Source organism: Kogia breviceps, chromosome 6 (genome assembly GCF_026419965.1).
Source record: "Kogia breviceps isolate mKogBre1 chromosome 6, mKogBre1 haplotype 1, whole genome shotgun sequence".
Lineage (NCBI taxonomy): Eukaryota > Metazoa > Chordata > Mammalia > Artiodactyla > Physeteridae > Kogia > Kogia breviceps.
This window is the reverse complement of record NC_081315.1, coordinates 115,166,260-115,189,564: the sequence shown is the minus strand read 5'-3', so window position 1 is coordinate 115,189,564 and position 23,305 is coordinate 115,166,260. Positions and strand designations below refer to the sequence as shown.

The following is a 23,305-nucleotide window of genomic DNA, read 5'->3' as shown; positions in this document are numbered from 1 at the left end:
CAAACAAAACCCAAAGTTAGTAGAAGGAAAGAAATCATAAAGATCAGAGCAGAAATAAATGAAAGAGACTGAAAAAAACAAAAGCAAAGATGAATGAAACTAAAAGCTGGTTCTTTGAAAAGATAAACAAAATTGATAAACATTTACCCAGACTCATCAAGAAAAAGAGGGAGACAGCCCAAATCAATAAAATCAGAAACGAAAAAGGAAAAGTTAGAAAGGTACCATCTCCTAAGACTGAACCAAGAAAAAATAGAAAATATGAACAGAACAATTACCAATAATGAAATTGAATCAGTAATTTAATAACTCCCAACAAACAAAAGTCTACACCAGATGACTTCACAGGTGAATTCTATCAAACATTTAGAGAAGAGTTAACACTTATCTTTCTCAAACTGTTCCAAAAAATTGCAGAGGAAGGAATACTTCCAAACTCATTTTATGAGGCCAGCATCATCCTGTTACCAAAACCAGACAAATATATCACAAAAAAATGAAAATTACAGGCCAATATGTCATTGATGAACAGAGTTCCAAAAATCCAAAACAAAATATTAGCAATCTGAATCCAACAATACATTAAAAGGAACATACATCATGATCCAATGGAATTTATCCCAGGGATGCAAGAATGGTTCAATATCTGCAAATCAATAAATGTGATAAACCACATTAACAAATTGAAGCATAAAAACCATACGATCACCTCAATAGGTGCAGAAAAAACTTTTGACAGAATTCAGTATCCATTTATGATTAAAAACGTGCCAGAAAGTGGGCACAGAAAGAACCAACCTCAACATAATAAAGGCCATACATGACAAACCCACAGATAACATCATTCTCAATGGTGAAAAGCTGAAAGCATTTCCTCTAAGATCGGGAACAAGACAAGGATGTATACTCTCACCACTTTTAGTCAACATAGTTTTGGAAGTCCTTGCCACAGCAATCAGAGAAGAAAAGAAATAAAAAGAATCCAAACTGGAAAGAAAGAAGTAACACTGTCACTGTTTGCAGACAACATGACACTGTACATAGAAAACCCTGAAGACACTACCAGAAAAATACCAGAGCTCATGAATGTATTCAGTAAAGCCACAGGATACAAAATCAATATACAGAAATCTGTTGCATTTCTATACACTGACAATGAACTATCAGAAAGAGAAATTTAGGAAACAACTCCATTTACTATAGCATCAAAAAGAAAAAAAATACCTAAGAATAAACCTACCTAAGGCGGTAAAAGACCTGTACTCTGAAAACTATAATACACTGATCGTAGAAATCAAAGATGACACCAACAAATGGGAAGATATACCATGTTCTTGGATTGGAAGAATTAATAATGTTAAAATGACCATATCACCCAAGGCAATCTAAAGATTCAATGCAATCCCAATCAAATAATCAATGGCATTTTTTCACAGAACTAGAATAAATAATTTTAAAATATATATGGAAACATAACAGACCCCAAAAGCCAAAACAATCTTGAGAAAGAAGAACAGAGCTGGAGGAATCACACTCCCTGACTTCAGACTATACTACAAAGCTACAGTAATCAAAACAGTATGGTGGGACTTCCCTGGTGGCGCAGTAGTTAAGACTCTGCACTCCCAACGCGGGGGGGCCAGGTTCGATCCCTGGTCAGGGAACTAGATCCCACATGCATGCCACAACTAAGAGTTCGATGCCACAATTAAGGAGCCCACATGCCACAACAAAGGAGCTGGCGAGCTGCAACTAAGGACCCTGCGAGCCACAATTGAGAAGCCCGGCAGCCACAACTAAGACCCAGTGAAATGAAATAAATATTTTAAAAAACCCGAAAAACTGTATGGTACTGGCACAAAAACATACACATCGATCAATGCAACAGAATAGAGAGCCCAGAATGAAACCCATGCACTTATGGTCTATTAATATGTGAAAAAGGAGAGAAGAATATACAGTTGAGAAAAGACAGTTTCTACAGTAAGTGGTGCTGTGAAACTGGAAAGTTACATGTAAAAGAACGAAATTAGAACATTCTCTAACACCATATACAAAAATAAACTCAAAAAGGATTAAAGATGTAAATGCAAGACCAGATACTATAAAACTCTTAGAGGAAAATATAGGAGGAACACTCTTTGACATAAATTGCAGCAATATTTTTTTGGATTTATCTCCTAAAGCAAAGGAAACAAAAACAAAAACAAACAAATGGAACCCAATTAAACTAATTAAAAGCCAACCTACTGAATGGAAGAAGATATTTGCAAATGATATGACTAATAAGTGGTTAATATCCAACATATATAAACAGCTCATACAACTCAACATCAAAAAAAAAAAAACTCAATTAAAAAAGAACTGAGTAGACATTTTTCCAAAGAGGAAATGCAGATGGCCAACAGGCACATGCAAAGATGCTCACATCACTAATCATCAGGGAAATGCAAATCAAAACCACAATGAGATATCACCTCACAGCTATCAGAATGGTTATCATCAAAAAGAACCCAAATAACAAATGTTGGTGAGGATGTGGAGAAAAGGGAACTCTCCTAAAGTGTTGCTGGGAATTCAAATTGGTGGAGCCACTTTTGAGAACAATATGGAGATTTCTCAAAAAAACCCCAAAATAGTGCTACCATATAACCCAGCAATTCCACTCCTCCGGTATCTTTCTGAAAAAAACAGGAACACTAATTCGTTATAGCAGCGTTATTTACAGTCACAAGGTATGGAAGCAACTGAAGTGTTCATCTATAGATGAATGGATAAAGAAGATGAATGGATATACATATATATATATATATATATATATGTCTCACATATATGTGTATGCATATATATATATATATATATATATGCGCATACACACTGGACTACTACCCAGCCATAAAAAATAATGAAATTTTGCCATTTGCAGCAACATGGATGGACTTGAAGGGCATTATGCTAAGTGATATAAGTCAGGTAGAAGAGAAAGACAAATACTGTATGATATAACTTGTATGTGGAATCTAAAAATATATATATATATAATAATCTAGTGCATAAAACAAAAAAGAAGCAGACTCACAGAGAACTAGTGGCCACCCATGGGGAGAAGGAAGGGGGAGGGGCAATATAAGAGTAGAGGATTAAAAAAAGTTATTATATGAAATCATGTGTGTGAAACTTCTGAAAATTGTAAAGCAATATAGATTTTTTAAATCTTTCATTCAATAAAATAAGTTTTAAAAATTAATTTTTTATAAAAGAGTCAAGCATCTAGTAAAGCACTGAACAGGACACAGTCCCTATAGCTTGCAGTACACAGGAGACAGGCAAGAAATTAGATAATTTCAATGTGGTTTTGCAAGTGCTTCAATAGGCATGGGCACAAAGGAATATATAGGCAGGACATCTGACCAGGTCTTCAAAAATCTTGAAGGTTGATGGTTAAGATATAAACTGAGGAATTAGTAGGAATTAAAAGAGAGGGAAGAACTTTCAGGAGATAGAAATGGCATGTGGCAACCAGTGAATGAGAAAGAAATTTATTTGTGCATCTTCAAATTTAGGAGAGTTGAAGCCCAGGGGTCATAAGAAGGAGTGGCAAAACTATTATTGTTGATATGACTATATACTTGGAAAACCCAGAAGAATAAAGGAAGATGTTTAGACAATATAAGTATAAAATAAGATAAATACTTTAAAAATACATGCATACACATGTGTACACACACACCCATACACATACACACATGGTTTCCCTGTATTCTTCAAACAATTAGATAATATAAAAGTAAAATCTCCCATTTATAAGAAGAAAAAAATGTAGAATTACTAAAGAAATCCAATGACTATACAAAAAAATGGATTTATAATAATGAATTCTTATCTACCTGAGGATATTTAAGACACCTTAAAAGACTGAATGAGATTCTATGCTCATGAAAGGGGAACCTCAGTGTTATGAACATGACAACTTTGTCTACATTCAACTTCAAATTTGATGTATAATAATCAAAATCCAATGAGCATTTTGTATATTTGATTTAATGCTGGAAAAATGTTTCTCGAATTCTTGTGAAGAAATAACTTTGGATAAGAATAGCCAGGGAATTTCTGAAAAAGTTAAATATTTTTCCAGCCAACTATGAAAACTACTTTAAAGACAGAGCAATAAATAGAATAAATATTCAAGAAACCAAATATATTGTATTTCTATATTACTTTTAACATATAATTTTTGTTTTTAGTAAATTTGGACTGTAAGTCAGTAGGAAATATTTAGTATATAATGTGGATACTTCTATGGTAGTTTGCAAAATTAAATTAAACTAAAATAAACTTATATTCTACCTCACATCTTAAATAAAAGTAATTCCAGAAGGAAGAAAGCATACATGCATTTCTTTTTATATTTGGGTGGGATGGGTACTTCTAAGAATGGCACCAAAGACAGAAAGCATAAAAAAAAAGACTGATAAATTTGATTGTATAGAAACCTTCTTAAAAAAAAGAAAGGCAAACAAAGTAAGGTTGTGCTTTTTGCCACCAGTTCTGGTGATGTATATTTGTGACTATTTTCTTGCACTGCACAGAGTACTTGGTAAGGATATCTGGCATGCCTTAACACTAAAGGAAATCATGTCCTTCAGTTCTGGACATTTTTCTTGAATTATGTCTTCAATTATGTTCTTCTCTTCCATTTCTTCTGTCCTTCCTTTTCGAATTCCTATGATTTTAATGTTGGATTCTCTGTATTAGCCCTCAAATCTTCTTTACTTTCTTATTTTCTATCCAGTTACCTTTTTCCTCTACTTTCCTGGGAAGTACCTCATTTTGTCTTCCATCTCTTCTCATGAACTTTACAATTTTGCCATTATATTTATAATTTCCATGAAAATTTCTTTGTTTTTTAACTATTGTTTGTTGTTTTTTTCAGCATCTTATTATTATTTAACATATGCAATATACTCACTTTCTACCTTCATTGTGTGTTTCCTCCAAGTTACTTTTGCTTTAGCCTCTGTTTCCTTAAATACCTGATGTTCTTTTGTTATGTATTCATATTTATATATGGGATCTGCAAAAGCTATATGCATGAAAGTGACTCATCAACTGTTGGCTGTAAAATAACCTGCTGGGTCATTTCAATAAGAAAACACTGACATCTTTATATCTCAGATCATTTCTATTGTGCTGTTCAGAATCCCAGAGGACACACCATAAATCTGCTTCCTAGAATGAATAAGCCTGCTACCTAGCATTCTGTGAAAAACATACAGGAAGAAGACTGGGGAATCTCAATATTTATAACAAACTTTCACTTAAACCCTCTTTTCACTTCTGCCCACTCCCAGCTGGGACTAGGTTCTCCAACAAAAAGAAAACCAGAACTTCTGGTTTTCTCTGGGGAGAAGCAGTCTCTTTGTTGCATAAAGTAGAGGAGGAAATCAGATGGTCTAACTCATTCTTAATCTGACTTTCAAATAATTCACCATATTTACCTCCACGTCAAAGGTAACTGGTACTGCCACTCTCTGAGTCTTTGGGATTCTGTAGTGTAAGATGGGATGCTTCGGGCTTTCTCCATAACAATCTTAAAAATTAATTTTCTCAAGTCTAAATCAGTTACCACTCATGCATCTGCCTTTTAACTTCCAAAATATTTTTTCCTAATTATTCTAATTTTTGCAAGTTTTCATCACTTAATATTTTAGGGTCTCAAAGAGTAGTAGAACCAAATGAAAACTTAATGAGTGGTTCAACATACCATCTTAAACAAGGCAGACCTAATGGTGAACACTTGAAAGACTGAATTTAGTACTATATGATTAGTCATGTAGTTCAGAGTAAAATGAATCAACCAACAGAGATAAATTGTCCAGCCGCAAAGGGCAAAGGACAAGTCAGGAATATAGAAAGCTTTCCTTCATTATGTAACAATGAAAGGATTATATTATTCTTAAATAGATGCCTAACTCCATACAGAAATCCTATTACCAGAGACAGAAAAGCTAAGAATTCTATTAACTGACTATTCTTAGGGGCCATGTTTATAAAATTGACCAATTAGATTCATTATGAAAGATTAGAAGAATGGCAAAAAAATTACTTAACTATTCAAATAATATGGTAGATGACTATTAGAAAATGCTGTAGATCAGTCCTTCTCAAAATTTAATGTGTATATGAATCACATGAGGATCTTTTTAAAATGCCAATTTTCATTCAGTACATCTTAGTAGGGACCTGAACACATTTTTTAACAAGTTCTTGGGTAATTCTGATGCTACTAGTCTACAGGCCACACTCTGAGTAGCAACATGGACACTGGATTTTTAAAAGCCCCTTAGATGATTCTAACGTGAAAAAAGTTGGAAAGTCGTTAGTCTAATTCATTTCCTTCACATTGGCAGTATTAATAAAGCAGGGTGTAACTTCATCAAACTAACTTTGTTATAGGTAAGTTGTGTCATTTCAAAAAGCAAAATTCTTCTACAACTATTCTTATTCCTCTTTGACTTCCTCTCTTTAAAAAAATCATTAATTCAGACAGAAAACATTTATTGAGTGCCCATTCAACGTTAGGTACCGCCCTCAGAGAAACAAAGAAAAATAAGACTTAACAATTGAAAAGACAAGCAAGCAAAAAAAATGCCATAGAAGTCCTATATTCAACAAAGTGCTACTAAATTGCAGAGGTACCCCTGATTTCGTCAGGAAGGAAAGGCTTACTCTAAAGAAAGAATGCCCTAAGAAAATCATGCAGAAATTCACACTGACTCCTTATCTCATTCAATCCTGCGCATTCCTTCCACCCAGGGCACATTCCTTCTGACGTGCTATCCCTCCCTATAGGGTTGAGCTAAGCAATACATCTTTCTGCCTCATACCATGTACACCATCCTCTGAACAAAAGCAACTTGTGTGGTTACTAAAGAAGGTACAGACATTAGCTGAAAAAATAACTGTTATCATATAATACATTTTACTATGCTTTGAGCCAAGCAGAGGTGAGATTAGTCACATTACCTACATGTCTTCATACAACTCTTTAAAGCTATTAAAGACAATATTGGCCTGTAATTTTCTTTCTTTTTTTTTTTTTGTGATATCTTTGTCTGGTTTTGGTATCAGGGTGATGGTGGCCTTGTACAATGAGATTGGGAGTGTTCCTCCCTCTGCAATTTTTTGGAAGAGTTTGAGAAGGTGTTAGCTCAAGAGTTTTCCAAGAGTTTGGAAGAGTTTGAGAAGGTGTTAGGTCTTTCCTAATGTTTGACAGAATTTGCCTGTGAAGCCATCTGGTCCTGGACTTTTGTTTGTTGGAAGACTTTTAACCACAGTTTCAATTTCATTACTTGTAATTGGTCTGTTCATATTTCCTATTTCTTCCTGATTCAGTCTTGGAAGGTTGTACCTTTCTAAGAATTGGTCCATTTCTTCCAAGTTGTCCATTTTATTGGCATACAGTTGCTTGTAGTAGTCTCTTATGATCCTTTGTATTTCTGCAGTGTTAGTTGTAACTTCTGCTTTTTCATTTCTAATTGTATATGATACAGATGAACTTATTTGCAAAGCAGAAATAGAGACACAGATGTAGAGAACAAACGTATGGATACCAAGGCGGAAATGGGGGGGGATGAACTGGGAGATTGGGATTGACATATATACACTACTATGTATAAAATAGATAACTAATAAGAACCTACTGTATACCACAGGGAACTCTACTCAATGCTCTGTGGTGATCTAAATGGGAAGGAAATCCAATAAAGAGGGGATATATATGTATATATATATATAGCTGATTTACTCTGCTGTACAGCAGAAACTAACACAACATTGTAAAGCAACTATACTCCAATAAAAATTAATAAACAAAAAAGAAATAAGAGAAATTAGAAACTAAGAGGGCATACCTAAAAACCACTGTAATAGCTTTTTCTGATTATAAAAGTGATATATGTTTACAGTAGAAAATCTGGAAAATAAAATTGACCCACTAGGTCATCAAAAAAAAATTACTGAGCTGGATTGTGGGCACCAAGTGGTGAGCAAGATAAACATTACACCTTCGTCAGTATCGCGGATCTCAAGGGTCCCTTCGTCTAACATTCTGTGAATGGGTGAGCTATCCTGTTGTTCAAAAGGAGCACCTGAATTTCTGAAAATTGAACACCTGGAGAAATCTACCTGGCAGACCCAATATAAGTTGACTCAAATTTGTCTGTGGCACTGTCTCTAATGTCTTTTAATAAATATCTCCACATTAAAAAAAAAAAAAAAAGACAATATACAAAAAGAAACATATAAGTACCTAGTAGGGGTGTGGTCCATTCTGGGATACCTGATCACCTGGTATCTTCTTGATACTTGATTCAAGGGTGGAGGGAGAAAGATTCTAGGGCCAGTGCCTGTTGGTAATAGGTACTAACTTTCTGTATTACCCCTTTTAGAGAACAGCTTTGATCTCCTTTTGATTTTAGATTACTCAGAGTAGAGGAAGATACAGAATCAGTTCTGTAGACAGCATTACATAAAAGCCCACTAAAATAATAACCATGGGATATGCACATCAATCCATCCTTGTCCAGATCCGAGAGTATGGGTTGGCCAGAATACCAAGATTTGTGCATACCACTCCATTCACGTGGAAAAAATATGAAACTTCAAGAATCATGCTGAAATTCAAAGGGAAAACAAACACTTCTGTGAAAATGTTTCCCTATAAGAAATTCAAGAGTATTTTAGAGAATGCCCTGAACTATGCAAAAAATTTTCTCCATTTGAAAAGGAATATATGTCTCTTGTGTGTATACACTATAGGGTACAGAGTAAAATAGAATTTTTTAATTCCCTATTAATCATATTATCCAGATATACCATACCCTTTCTCCATCACACTCTGCTATTTTGTTCCACTTTGTCTTTAATTCCTCTTTGCTGTTTTGTTTTCTCTTTTATATAATATGAAAACTATTACTTTTATTTTTTTGCTTTTAGCATAAGCAGCATTTTTCAACAAACGTATTATTGTTTTTCCTCTAACTTTTGTAACCATTTTTTACTGTGGTAAAATATATAACATAAAATTCATCATTTTAACCATTTTTATGTGCACAATTCTGGGGCATTAAGTACATTCGCATTCTGTGCAACCATCACCACCGTTTGTCTCTAGAGCTTTTTCATCAACCCCAATTGAAACTTTGTACCCAGTAAACACTAACTCCCACTTTTCCCTTCCCTCCAGCCTCTGTAAACCATCATTTTACTTTTTATCTCTATGAATTTGACCACTCTAGGAACTCCATATAAATGGAATCATATAGTATTTGTCTTTTTGTGGCTGGTTTATTTTAATGTCCTCAAGGTCCATACGTGTTGCAACGTGTGTGAAAACTTCCCTTTTTAAGGATGATTATTATTTCATTGTATGTATATACCACACTATGTTTATCCATTCATCTATTGACGGCACTTGGGCTGCTTCTACCTACTGCTGTGAATAATGCTGCTATGAACACAGGTGTACAAATATCTGTTTTTGAGTCCCTGCTTTCACTTCTTTAGGGTATGTACCCAGAAGCAGAATTTCAGGATACGGCACTTCTATGTTTAAGTTTTTGAGGAACCATCATACTGCTTTCCACAGCTGCTATCCCATTTTACATTCCCACCAGTAATACACAAGTGTTCCAATTTCTCACCAAAACTTATTTCCTGATTTTTTGATAACAGTCATTCTAACAGGTATGAAGTAATATCTCATTGTGATTTTGACTTGCACATCCCCAATGAATTGGTGATGTGGAGCACCTATTCATGTTCATATTGGCCATATGTATCCCTTCACTGTAAAGTGTCTATCCAAATTCTTTACTCATTTTTTAATCCAGTTGTTTGTTTCTTTTGCTGTTAAGTTATAGTTCTTTATATATTCTGGATATTAATCCCACATCAGATATATGACTAGCAAATATTTTCTCCCATTCTGTGGGTCGCCTTTTCACTATGTTGACTGTGCCCTTTGATGCACAGAAGTTTTTTGGTTCGATGAAGTCCAAGTTACCTATTTTTTTCTTTTGTTGCCCGTGTTTCTGGTGTCACATCTAAGAAATGATTGTCAAACCCACTGCCAAGAAGCTTTTGCCCTATGTTTTCTTCCAAGAGTTTTAGAGTTTACCTCATGTTTAGGTCTTTGATCATTTTGAGTTAATTTACATATATATATTTATATTTACTTGTATTTATATTTATACTATGTAATATTTATTTATGCACCTATTTTATATCAAGTTACATAAAATAACAATAATTCTTAAATGTGGAAATTGTACAGGGGTTCCACCTGTGATTACAAATGCATTAAATTAATATGAAATTAAATTTTAAAATAAGTAACCACTAGGAAATTTTTTAAAGACTCTTACATAACTCTTGCATCAATGAGGAAATGGCAAAAAAAAATATGATCATTTTATAATATAAAACACAAAGAAATAGAAAGCCTGAGTAGACTTATAATCAGGACAGAAGCTAAAGTTTTTTCAAAGAAATTTGTTCATAAAATGTATCCACCTCAAAAGTTTTACAAATGAGTTCTCAAATTCTCAAGGAACAGATAAGTCTCATATATAAAATGTTTGAAAAATAGTTATTATTATAATGCAAAAAACTAGCAAGGTATTTTTTTAAAAATGAAGGAAGTCAATCTCATTGAATGAATGCAAGTGCTAAATTCTAAATAACAGTTCAGCAAATTGAATCCAGCACTCTCTCATAAAATAATATAATATGTAGCCAATTTTATTTCAGAAATACAAGATGTACTGCATCCCTCATTCTTAGCAGTTGATCTTGTCTCTTACTTCATTCAGAAGACAAAGCTCACGCAGTGTAAAACTATGAACTTTTCTCTTTTAATATTCAGCATCTTTGCAATGCTAACCCTCCATCTGGCCTTTTAATTTCATTAGTACTTTTCCCATCATGTTATTCCCACTTCAATTTCCCACATGATCAGTGAGTCCTCTCCACTGACTCATTCCTTTACTTCTGCATCAGCAAGCTATGAGCAACAATTCTTCTCTTCACAGAATTAGTTTTCTACTCCACTCCCTTACCATGTACTTATTCTGTAACCATCTGCAATTTATATTGTCACACCTTTCTCCCACTTCCCTCAACATCTCCATCGACTTACTTGTACAAACAAGTAAATTTTTCTCATATTCTGCAGTAACTGACTGATCTACAAAATTAATGCTGTTGACCACCCTCCTTTGCCCGTAGTGACTCACTCTTTCTTAAGTTTCCTTCTACCTCTCAGAATGCTTTTCTCATGCTTCTTTGCAAGTTCCTCTTCTCCAGTCATCCATATGAATGTGTCTGTCACTGGTCCTCTTCTCACTCATTCCTCTTTTCCTAATGGACTGATTCATTCTTTTGACTTCAAAAAGCACTACCATATTATGTTGCTATATTATTAAATAAGTTATGGAAAGTACCAAGAAAATGGCCTGAGGACAAAGCTATTTCCATACATCTGTCTGCTCCATTCCTCTTATTCTTATACAATTCTTCCTCCTCTTTCTACTTTTCATTTTTCAAGTCCTTTTCTATTTTGACTCCTAGATCCAAAATTTCAGTTTTAGCTAATAGTAAAATTTTCTTAGTTAATTGGAGTGGATTCTTAGAAAAACGATTAAGTATTCAAGGCTCTTGCTACAGCTACACTAGTAGCTGCTAAGGACTCTACATTTACTCATTACCTCCCCTTTGAACTTTTCCAATCAAATCCCTGCTGATCCATTGATGTTTAAACTTCTATGATATTACAGTCTGCCAAGCCTGCCCCTTCTTGTGGAAACTTAATGGAAAAAAAAAAACTTCCAAATAATCTCCTACATTAGAATGAACAGTTAATTAAACAATCTATAAACTACCGAGGTAGGTTATGTGATTTTGACAGCATCCACAGGTCATGTTCTAGAATTTGGATAAAATATAACTACCAAATGAATATATAAAATTATATACAAAATCCTGAATAAGATATTTAATCTGAAAATTATACTAGCGTTTCCCAGAATCCCATGGATTGGTAAACAAATTTTATTATGGGGAATTTTTTTCTTTCTTGCAAAAAAAACCCTGATAATCTTTATTTATGAAAAATTATACCCTTAAGGGCCAACACGTTATTTTATTGAACACTTTGAAAAGCCTTAAAATAATGTGGGAAAGACAGTTTTTCTTCTCTTCAAGTTTATGACCGATATAATACTGGATAAAGTCCAAAATGATTCTAAAGAAAATGAAGTTTGAGTTACCAGACTCCTTGAGTTGAGAACGAGGGGATGACTTACCTTTGAATCCATTTGCCTAGAGGTCAAAAATCCAAACCCTGACACCTGCCCCACTGCAGGCTATTTTTATGCAGTGTCTATTCATGCAGTCTATTCATCTAGACTGCAAGCTGACATCCCACCCAAAACTTGGAAAACCCAACAGATGTGTAGTATGTTTTGCCCACTAGTCCTAGGAAAATTGTTTCCCATAACGCATTTTGTATACTGTGGCGATTTCAGTGCCAGAATTGGTGGTGGCTCATTAAAATCTGTGGAAAAATCTAAAAAGTATATATTAGCCCAGCAGGCCTTTCCCTGGAATGAATATCTCAGAATAAGCACATAAATTTGGTTTGTGGTTGCTCAAATTCCTATTCTTATACCAAATACACTGACTCCATAGAACCAGATAAAATAACCCCTATGGAATTTAAATGGTTCAAACAAGTGGCGGTGCCAGTACTGCACAGAACACGAAACTTTTCTCCACATTGACAAATGTTATTAATAATGTTATAGTTAACAAAAGAATGAAAACAACAACTACTAACTAGTTTTGACACTTGGCATCCCAGATAGTCATTCCTACTCTCCTCCATCTATTTTGGAAGTTACTAAATGTTTGCCAATTGAAACTTTTAGAAAATATAACCATTTTATTAAGTAAGACACACTAGAAATAGGTGAGACTGCAGAGAAAGCCATTTTCCCAAACTCTCGTATCTGCCTGATGTCGAAGACGCGACAACTGTGCCCTCCACATTAGGTCCTTGTTTCCATTTGCTCTGCTGACATTCTAAAGAAGACCCTTACTGACTTGTTTACAGAACATTGCACTAATCCTGTTTTTTTCTTTTCCTTCTTTCTCCCACCAATCTCTACCTCAATCAATACTGTCACTGGAGTCATTTTACTACATGTTTATTTGGTAACATCACTTCCTTGCAAAATACTTCGGCGGCTGTCTGCTGCCCAAGAAAAAAGTTTAAATTCTGTAATCTAACCTTCGGTCCTCCAAAGTAAACCTCTAAAGTTTCATTATTTCTAGAACTTACTCACTTTAAAAAAATAGGCTTTCAGGTGAGCAAATGCACCCCCTTTTTTCTTTTTCTCTTTTCATTAACTTAAAAAGTTTTCCCTTTCTTCTCTACCTAGCTAAGGCCTATCTTTCAAGAATCAGCTTAAATCCGTTTACCTAAATAAAACTTTCTCCGGAGTGTAGTGATGTTTCCCTCAGCTGAAACAGAGCAATTATATGCTGTATAATTTATTGAGAATTTTTCATGGTGTCTTAACTCTCCTATTTTTCTCTTGAAATGTTGTAAATTTTGAATTGGTATTTCACTTTTAAGATTTTGTGTGTGTGGTGATTTTCCCAGCTAGATTGCAAGGAATTTGGGGGCAGGGTTTTATGCTTCTTGTGTTCCCTCTAGCAATGAGCACATATAAAATCTGTGTCCCTAGCAACTGCTAACTTAGTTGAAAATAAAATTTACCATCCCCCTGGTTCAGAAGATTAGTTAAGAGCTAAAGATAGATACACACACACACACACACACACACACACACACACTCTAGACACATACAAATCTAAAAGCATATGCATCAGAGATTATTTTTATCATGTAAAATTTCAAGCATATACAAAACTATACGATGGCATAATGAATCCCCAATAACTTGTGGTCCAGCTTCAACAATTATCAATGTATAGCCAGTCTTACATCTCTTTCCTTCCTTCTTTGTTTAAAACCAAATCCCAGGCATAATATCAATATCAGAAATATTTCTCAAACACATTACCGATAAGATACATAATCAAGTACTAAGTCAGCTACTGGACTGGTTTTTATCAGAGTCAAGTAGGAAAGCTGCATGAAGGTAAACCAAATCACCATTTGATAGGCCAAACAGTGGTAGACACAGCTACATAAACTACTTCCTAGTTCTCAAAGAAGCTGTCCAGACACTCCAGCTGCCTTCTCTATATGATAACCATCTATATAGCCACTTCTATGAATGGATGAACAATTGACTGCCTCTTGAATTACAGTTCATTTACTTAAATGTATCTATGTCCCAGAAGTTAAAATATCATTATTTTAAACGATGATTATTTTTAAAACCTTTCAACTTTCTTCATTCTCATTTCTCTATTCTGCAAAAATGTATTATGAAGGTTCTCTAAATAGCACTGATTTATACCAGTCATGCTAGTAGGCAGGAACTCAGGCTCAGGAGCTGGTCAAATGCAATTAGCTTGAGAATGTCAGACCTAAGATTTGCTAAAGTATTATATCAACAACAAAGAAAGCTGCACAGAGATTTGTAGTAATGAAATCCATAGGCATGATTGCATTTCTTGTGCTGTTTTGAGATGTCTGTACCAAGAAGTGTACACTATTCAGTATAAATTCAAGATACAAACCAGAATTTATGGACTACAGATATGAAAAGTGGTTTTAAAAAAAAATTTAGGGCAAGACAATGAATTCTGAGATCTTGTAGAAAAGATGGCTATATAAAGAAGGAAAGAAAATACTAAATTAGGTGACAAATCAAAGCAGGTGACCATGCATTTTTGATGTTTAAATAACTGTTTAATTCTTTTTGTCAAGTCTCAGAATACTCCCTATTTGCCATTAATATCTGACTTTCAGTTAGTGAAATTTCACAAGTTTTTATGTGCATCTCTGTGTACAATCCTTTTATTATCAAAATAATACCACTGCAAGGAAAAAATATTCCAAGATCCAATAGACTGACCAAGTGATTTTTTTATTTGTTTAAATGTCATGGTGGTAAGGAGTATACAATGGAGTTCTGGCAACCACATTCAAATTCCAGCTCTGCCACTAAATTGTGTGGCCTTGGAAAAGTCATTTAAACTTCCTGAGTCTCAATTTCCATTTCCATTAAATGATTCTCAAACTTGTCTGGGGAGCAGGGCCTTTGGAGGTTGTAGGACTCTTGCATATTATCAAGAATATATATACAGTATACTAGATATTATACTTATTTCCATTACATATACTTAGAACATATTTAGAACATTACATATACTTAGAACAGTTTTACTTCTGGGACGGGGGGAAAGACTTTGCTATATAAATGCAGGTCTTGACATCCTAAAAATACAAAAAAACTTTTTTTTAAGAAATTATAATTCTAAAATTTTCCTCTGTCCATTCAGAATTTGGGCATTCATTTTGTTACAGCTCAAAAACAAGAGCATTAAGTGACTTTTTCCTACAACTTAATGATTTTCCTTGTATTATAAAGCTAGTAAGTGGCAGAGTAAGGATTCAAATCCAGGCTGTGGGGCTCTAAGGCACCTTGACCAATTACACTGCTCTTTAAGAGTCTCTGAACTAGATGGTCCCTTTTAGCCTTAAAATTTCAAGAACCCATTATTAGTTATTCCTAAAAATACTTACTGATAGTGTGCCAAGCATGGTGCTAGGAGAGGTAGGAATACGAAGAGGAATCTGGTGCCTTTCCTACCAGCTAGGGAGGTGACAGTGTGTGGGAAGTGGAAAACAGTGTATAGAATGAGAGCAACAGGAGCTTTAATATTCCAGATGGCTGAGGTGCTCTCCTATGGGGCACTGAGGAAGGCATGATTCATGGGGGGAATGCGTGCGAGAAAAGAGGACTCTTTGGAGAATGCAAGCAATTCCCAGCTGCTAGATTAGAGAACAGAAACGGGCTTTGCGAGGGGGTAGGGGCGGCAATAAATGGATTCAGTTTTGGAAGTGTCGCTGGAGGCAACCACACATGAAACTATGGGACTTGGGATCAGAGACTCAAGCTACACTGGGGTACAGATTAAGTGGTAAATACAGTAGTTTAGATGGTGGTTGAAATAGAGAGACATCATTCACTCAGGTGTTGTGGACACGGAAAAAAAGGGAAGTGGTCTAAGGCAGAATCCTTGGAAGATAAGCACTTAAGAAATGGGCTTTAGAAAATAAACCACAAGGAGATCAAGACAGAGAAGAGAGAAAAGGTGACCCAGGAGAGAGCCTGGATGCCAAGGGAGAAGAGTTCGTCACAAAGAAGGTAGTAACAAAGGTTAGATGCCACAAAGAAGTCAAATAAATAGAGAGATTAAAAAAAATTATAATTTGGTAATCCGGGGTTTTGCTAGAGGACTCATCACCCAGCTTCATCAATTATCAACGCATGCCAATCTCACTTCTCCTTTTCCTCCCCTACCTGTATTATTCAGATGCAGATTTCAGATTTCAACATCAAAAATGTTTTTAGTATACATTATCCATCAGATACTTACTTTGCTAATGAATATTCAGAGGACATGTGTGAGGCATCCTGATGGTAGGAGATACATACAACACAAGTGGGAAAGCAAGGCACTAGCTTCTCTAAGAGCAGACTCTCCTTAGGAGGAAAGGCAAGAGGCGGGAGAGAGAAGGCAGAAGCAAGGGGAGGATGTGGAGGCAGAGCAACAGGAGACTGGGGCTTGTTTTGCCCTCTTGACAATTTTAACCTAGGAAATACAAGAGCCTGCTGATGAATCATTGGCGAGAGCTGGCGGGAAGGGGAGGGGGAGAGGCTGAAAATAAAGAGGCACCAGATGGACTGGTGCCGGGTCTAAAAGAGACTACAAGGTACCAGCTCAAAAGCAGTTGTGGGGCTGGGTATGAGCAGAAAAAGGAACTCCACTCTTCTGCGAATGGAGGAAAGGAAGCGATAGTCAAGGCTAATGTCACTTTATCTGTTCTTTGGAAGACCAACAGGAAGAAAGCCGTCATCGACAGACTCGATTTTCAACAGGAGAAAGAATAGATCAACACGTTAAGAGAGAGAAGAATAGGGCTTGAAAAGAGTTGCTATGGGGAAATGGACTAAGACCCTGCACAGAGGCAAGTAACGGAGTCGTTCACTTCGGGTGGCTGAGGGCCCAGCGGACAGTGGGCACCGTGAACACTCAGACGATTACTTCACTGCAGGTACCTAAGCACAACTGCGGTTCTCTCTGGCCTAGTCTATATAACGCGCTACTCTGTAAGACGAAACTGCTGTAGCAGGCTGTCTGGCCGTTAAGCGGGAAACATTTTTCTCACTAGAGAAATCTCTGTTCTCAAAGTATTTCTTTCTTGCCTATATACTACTCCAGGTTTGGGGAGGTTGAGATTCTCCCCAGCATTTCAGGACTGGATGAGCTATGGAGCAATGGTGACCAAGAGGGGCCCATGCTAATGTTTTGCTCGAGTGTTTTAAAACTTGAGAAATTAAACATAAAAATCTGGATTTTCCTCTTTTGTTATAAAAGTCCAGAGAGCGCCTGGTTTGAGTAAAGAATGGGTTGCAGGAGAATTAGGACTGGTTCACATTCCCTTGTTCACTACAAGCCTCACTACACCTTTCCTTGTAATGTTGATGCATATGTTTATACTTCCCTCTGCTAGAGAAGAATATTTATTAAGAATAATATTAATCTAACGTTAGGATTTCACCTATACTACAAAATACACACAAGACCATAGAAATAATCTTTAAAAGAATTTTAGGCCATTTATTGATGAGCAGGTGAAGGCAATTTTGGAGCTGAAAGGCCGTTCTGAGCTCCTCTTCCACTTATTTATGAAACCATCCATCCCTATTCAGCAGGTGAGTCTAAGAATATTATGCAGTTGTGAGCTGTGCTTGATGGGAGAAATCTCACCTGGACTATTGCAATAGCCTCTCAACCAAGCTCCTTGCTCAAACCCTCCTCTTGAGTTCTTTCCTCCACACGGCAACATTACTCACATATGTTGTTTTACAGATGTGGAGAGCACAGCCCAAAGAAGTCAAATAACTTACCTAATTCTGCTGGATCTGAGACCAGAATGGAGGCCCTCCTATTTCTTCCAGCAATCTTCATGTTTCATCTCATCTTTTTAAATGCTGCTTAATTCCTGAAAACAGAAAATGTGGTGTTTTTTTTTTTTTTGCTAAACTTGTTTATTAAAATTAAGTGCTCCTTGCATTTCACTGTATAGGAATTAAACCTCTGCAGCTGTATCCCCACACCCAAACATATACACACACCATCTCATTCAGTAGCGAACACACAATCATAGTTTTCTTCCCATGAGACATATTATGCATGGATATAGGGTAATTAGTCTTTAAAAAGATATTTCTACTTCATGAACAGGAGAGCTAAATTTAGCACAAATTAAAAAATGTTTTGAAACAAAATAGTCTTCCACCAACATTTCTTATGTCTTTCAGATACTGTTGCAATTAGGTTACTTAGCAAATCTGTATCTTATTTGAAAAAAGTGTTTAAGGGTACTGTGTAAACTTGGCCAAAACCAGTTCTAAAAACTTTTTATTCCTCTCATCTTCTGGAATCTAACACATTTCACAATGGCCCATAGATATGTGCATTCTAATTTTAAACTATAATGGAACTGGCAAGGTGAAAGCCTTGTATGAAACAACTATTCATTAACAACAGCTATACTCTACTTTGGATTACTAGGGAATGAACTGCATGATATTCCACTGTAAATAAATTCTGAGTGGCATTTATGAAAGTATAAGAATGTGATATTTAAAATAAATAAGTAACAGGATTCTAATTTAGATTGTATGATAAAAATTTACTGTAATTTCCTGAAAGTTTTGCTGATAACCATAGCAGTCAAGTAAGATATAATAATCTAGAAAGCAGTAGATACAGTCACCTTCTGACTGAGACAGTGCAGGATGGGAGTCTGTTATTTATTTAATAAGTAAACACTCAATTGTACCTACTCTGTGCCAATGTTCAAAAGCTTTACAAATATTCTATAATTGAATCCTCACAACCACCGGTGAGGGGTGGTTATTATTAACCCTCATTTTACAGATGAGGAGACCAAGCTGTAGAGACTAAGTAGCCCACCCCACCATATACCTGACAAGTACCTCTCTCAGTTCAGCAAATAATATCATATTTGACTCTTTGAACATATTCAGGTGACACTGGGGAAAAACAATTTTTGAATGAGAAAACAGGGCAAAGAGAAGAGAAGCAGATTTGTAAACAAGAGACTCAAATGAACACAGTAGCAAAATGCAGGGCTATGAAAAATAGGGATGATGTTCTGAATAAAGACCTGAAGCTGGAAGTGAACTTAAGAGTTAGTTCAGCCTCTCAGTTTTCAGATCAGATATTGTGGCCAAGAAAGATTGAGTGTTATGTTCAAACTTCCACAACTGATTAACATCAGAGTTGGAACACTCTCACTGGCACCATCTCTGAGCCAGGTCTGCACTGAGCACTTAGGGTGAAATCTAAACTAAGGACCCTCACCGATCAGGGAGTCACCATTAAGAGAAAGAGACCAACTGACACACAAATAATAACTGTAGTGTGAGGTGAGTACTAGTAGACCTCTGGACAAAGAGAAAGGATTAACAGTACTTGGGAAAGACAGGGAATATTCTATAGGATGATTAATTGACTGATAAGGAAAAATGTAAAGGACAAGAAAGATTTTTGCCAACCAGAGAAGAGAGAATGCCATTACAGGCAAAGGACTTAGCCCATAAGACAGACTTGAGCTCTGAAGCAGTGAGGCATATGCCCCATGAACACCAGCTACATTAAGTGTATTCATTCAAATACGTTTTACTCAACCAACTTTTGTTGAGAGCCTATTACGTGCCAGGTAATGGCAGCTCAAAGATGACTGAAAAAAATGTTGTTGTCTTCAAGTCACGGGGAATTCCCAGTCTAATCTGGGAAGCCAATTAGACTTAAGTGTAAGCAAATTAGACTAAGTACTAAGTGAGAAGTCTTAGCTTATTCTGGGGTTTCACATCTAAAGAAGTATTTCTATCTGGAGAGGACATGTTGGTAAGAGATGAAGCAACACTTGGTTTGAATCTTGAAAAATGGATAGGTGTTTTGTAAGGAGTGTAAGGCAATGAAAATCTAACATAAATAATATCTTGCTGCTTATGTCAGAGGCTGTCTAACTTGATAAGAAGGCAATGTTGGTCATTACCTTGTAAGTGGATCCTCATGGCATCTGGATGCAAATCAGTTAGATAGAGGCTGAAGAAAAATAAACAACTCTAAATATATAAACCTCAAGCATAGCCTGTTGTCTCAAAAACAGCTCTAAATAACAACAGATCACATGAGGTTGCAAATTCCTTTCAAAGCACTTTCCAGTTGAAGGAATCGCAAAATAAAGTGACCATGGCTCTGGAAAATAAATAGAAATCACTTTCTATTTTGTTCTCCTACTTTACAATGTTCGAAAAGCTCAAACAAGCAGTATAGTTTCCTAAACCACACCAGCAGCTCTGTGTCGATGCCCAAACACTTGGAGCAGGGTCTTTGCCTTCATCTCTTTGGGTGGCAACTGAGAAATGGTCCATGGAAAATAAGAGGAACAGATGTGGAAATAAACCAAACTGTGACCCTTAGTTTGGCAGGTTGAAGAAACCAGATCACCCCAGACCCTCGCTGCACACGTGGGGAAGAGGTTAGTGGTGGGAGTGAGTAGGGACAGTGTCGCAGTTTGCATAGGTTAATGTGCTGGCTCAAAAGCAAGCAGGTTGATGACTGGATCTGCAGTCAGGCATGAGTCAGCTTCTGATGGGAACTGAGTGCAGCAAAGGACACTCCTTAGCAATGTGCGTACCACCTGTTAATAGGGCATAACCAATCCTAGACATCTCCAGGTTCGCCTTAAAAACCCAAATGATTTGTCAAACACCACGCATGTCTGAACATAATGAGCCAGGCTGCACCAATAAATGTCCTAGGATCACAAGCATTTTTGAACTGAACATCACAGGGTAAGGAACAGAATACCAAGAATACATAAGCCATAAAAAATGAAAATGAACAGAAGGAATAAACAGTTTGAAACTCACTTCATCAAGCTAATCAACCAGGGCCTAAAACCAGCAATTCCTCTGAAGCCTCTTTAAGAAGCCCACAAATCACCCCTGCTGACACAGCACAGCTGGCACGCCTCTGCTGGATGGGATCTTAAAGACTAGACATCAGTTGCTCAAAGAAAATTTTTGAAAGGGGCAAGTCCAGTGGACAAAAAGCTAGATTCATCCTTTATAGCAGATCCACATTTTAAAGGGAAAATAATAAGAGTGACAGGGTCTCATATAAATGAAACTCTAGTGCTTTCATTGACCCCATGGGCTTTTCATAAGTGGTCTATCTTCTCAGTGCAGTGTAACATCATCAAAGTGACTGTTTACTTTGTCGATTTGTGTTAGATATAGTTACAGATAGTAAGTGATAGATCATATCTGTAAGGCACATGAGGTCAGAAATAAACAACAGCCCTTTATCCTAAAGTTAGGTACAATATTCTATGGACCATAAGTAATTAAATTTGTTGAAACTGAATAGATCATTTTAAGTTCTTGAGGATCTTTGCTTCAGATAGTTTTCTTTTTTTTTTTTTTTAGGACAGTGGATTTAAAGTAATTAAAGACTTTTTCCAAAACAGTGTAGCATAAATCTATTTGAAACATAACAGCTAAGAGAGAAAGAGAGGAGGAAGGAGAGAGTGAGAGAACAGGTTTTGAGGGGAAGAAAAATGCTAATTCTAATTAACTGGGAATGGTTTGCATCTATATATAACTCATTAGCTGTACTGCATAACAGATGACTGGTTTTCATTTGCTCAGTGATAAAAGATTTCCAGTCCCCAGAGTAAAAGCCCACATGAGATGTTATATCTTCCCATTTGAATAATTATTCAGTGGTCAAGAAAAAACAGAGGCTTTGTCCACAAGTGGCTACCAGATTGAATCAGAATCAAGAGTTCCAGTAGACTCTGGTCTAATCTCCAGCAGAACACATTTTTGTCCTTCATTCATTCTTCATTATTTCAAAAAATTTTGAGTGAGTAGTGAAAAAAAAAAGACAAAAAATCCCTTTCCTTATATTTGGAGACTGGAGATAGCCAACAAAATATATAGGATGTTCCATGTTATATATGTTACATGTTAATAAGTGTTAAGGAGAATAATAAAGCAGGAACTAGGGGTAGGAAACGTGAGAGAAGGTTGCAGTTTTAGATCAGGAGAGCAGGGAATACCTTGTTTAGAAAGTGTCATCGGGGTCAAGATCTGAAAGAGGTAAGGGAGTGCACTAGGTGGATAGCTAGGAAAATAGAATTCCAGGAAAGGGAACAGCAAGGGTCAAAGGCTCTGAGGGTAGAATACGTGGTGTGTTTAGTAACACTACGGAGGGCAGTGTGGATGGGCTGGAGTGAGAAGAGGTGTGGCATGGAAAAGGCAACGAGAGAGTTCTCAGGGATCTAAGTTATGGAGTGCCTGTACATTAACAGGACTTTTCTTTTCACTTTGATTGAGGTGGGGATCCGCTGAAAGATTTTAAGTAAAATAGTAACGTAATTTGGTTTATGCTTTATAACAGTCTTTCAAGAAGACTGTTGGCTGTGCCATGGATGGTTACAACATTCAATTCCAAAAATGTTTGAATTTTTAAAATCTTCAGAGTTAACCTAAAATGAACTCCAAATTCCTCATTTTACAGTGATGAGATTAAAATATAGTGATGATGAGTGACTTTCCCAAGGTTATGCCAGTAGTTGGTGATTGAGCCAAAAATGTTCAATCTGGAGTAGACTGGAAATAGAACGGATGAGTTCTGTAGTTTGAAACAGAGAAATACACTGATTTATTTGGAAAGAGCCCATGTGCAGAGGGCTAACTGACAAGATCTAATCACAATTTCGGTTTCTACTTGATCTGGTAATTAATGTAATCATAGCCTAAATCTTCATGCATTATTTGTATCCCAGTGAGAATGATGTCATTTAGCTTTCCCCATATTCTAACACTTTTAGAAAAACTGGGAACTGAGGAATAGGTTTACCATGGAGTAGAAAGGACTAATTTGTCTATAGACTGGAAAAAGTAGACATGACTCTAGGTTTGGTAAAAATCAC

The 23,305-nt window shown here is 36.0% G+C and overlaps 1 long non-coding RNA gene across 1 annotated transcript in view; it reads right to left on the bottom strand.

Moving 5' to 3' along the window:
• Positions 1 to 23,305, bottom strand: part of LOC136794397 (uncharacterized) — a 304,826-nt gene that overhangs the window by 216,429 nt on the left and 65,092 nt on the right. The window contains exon 2 of the long non-coding RNA XR_010841129.1: positions 18,177 to 18,271. This is a non-coding gene — a long non-coding RNA (uncharacterized lncRNA). The remainder of the gene's footprint in view (positions 1 to 18,176; positions 18,272 to 23,305) is intronic.